General features: G+C 59.1%; 1 protein-coding gene across 1 annotated transcript in view; it reads left to right on the forward strand.

Annotated features, from left to right (window-relative positions):
- Positions 1–1067, forward strand: part of CHST3 (carbohydrate (chondroitin 6) sulfotransferase 3) — a 3028-nt gene that overhangs the window by 1523 nt on the left and 438 nt on the right. The window lies entirely within an intron of this gene.

Below are 1067 nucleotides of genomic sequence, written 5' to 3' on the forward strand. Positions count from 1 at the left end.
GGTCCTCGCTCCCGGAGAGGCTCCGTGTTGTTGCCGCCGGCTGGAAAGCGGCACCCCCGGAGCCGGAGCATCCCAGCGGAGCTGACCTCGGGGGTCCCGCAGAGCCCGAATTACATGATTTCTTCGGGAAATCACAAGGGTGAGGGGCGGCAGGGGGTTCGGTGCTGGGGCCACCTCCCCATCTCAGGGGCTGCACCGAGGAAGAGGAGGGTGAGCAGAGGGTGATGGGGGCGAGCGCTTCCACGCTGTCCCTGCAGCTAGGACGAGGCAAGGACAAGATCCCCCTCTGCGGTGCCAGCAAGGACCAGGACCTCAGAGGCCTTACTGGTTTAGTGCCTTCATACACCAGCACAGACTGGGAACTGCCCTGCAGGGCAGGAGTCGCCCGTGGAGCACCGGCCGGCACTTGGGCTGCAATGAGATGAGGTGGCTTTGTGGTTTGGTGCTTGTCAAAGATGGTTTGGGGAATTTGGGTGGTTTTTTTGTTGTTTTTTTTTTTTTTTTCCTGTGTATTTGCATACCAGGGTGACCAGGTGAATTTATTTATTTATTACATGAAAAAGAAGGGGAGGCGGGTCGAGGAGCTAAGCCCAAAAATAAAATCAAAGCAGCACAACTTACCGCAATGAACCAGAGAGAGACACCCAGCGCCGAGGTGGCGGAGGTCAGATTTCGGCCGGAGCCCACCACGTGCCCTGCTGCACGATGCCGGGAGAGCCCCCTCCTCAGACACCCGGCGGAGCGTGACCGGTGCCAGGGCTGCGCCCATCCCGCACGGGAGCGACTGCGAACCTCAGCGCCTGCTGGAAGGCGGTCGGACTTATTTAATTAAAAACAAAAATACAACAGCACAGAGTCCAAAGCATCTCCTGTCTCCTTGGCATGCGTGTGTGCGTGTTTCCCCAGCCCGGGGCGGGGGGGAGCCCCAGAAATATTTGCCGGTGGGTGATCCATACTGGGGGTTCGGTAGAGGCACGGGGAGTTTGGGGGTGTTTGCCACGCGCAGATGTTCACCCAGCAGCCCTATCTCGCCTCTCCCCTGCCGGAGCTGTTGGCTGAACGCAAAA

This window comes from Charadrius vociferus, unplaced genomic scaffold (assembly GCF_000708025.1).
Source record: "Charadrius vociferus isolate BGI_N301 unplaced genomic scaffold, ASM70802v2 scaffold611, whole genome shotgun sequence".
Taxonomy (NCBI): Eukaryota; Metazoa; Chordata; class Aves; order Charadriiformes; family Charadriidae; genus Charadrius; species Charadrius vociferus.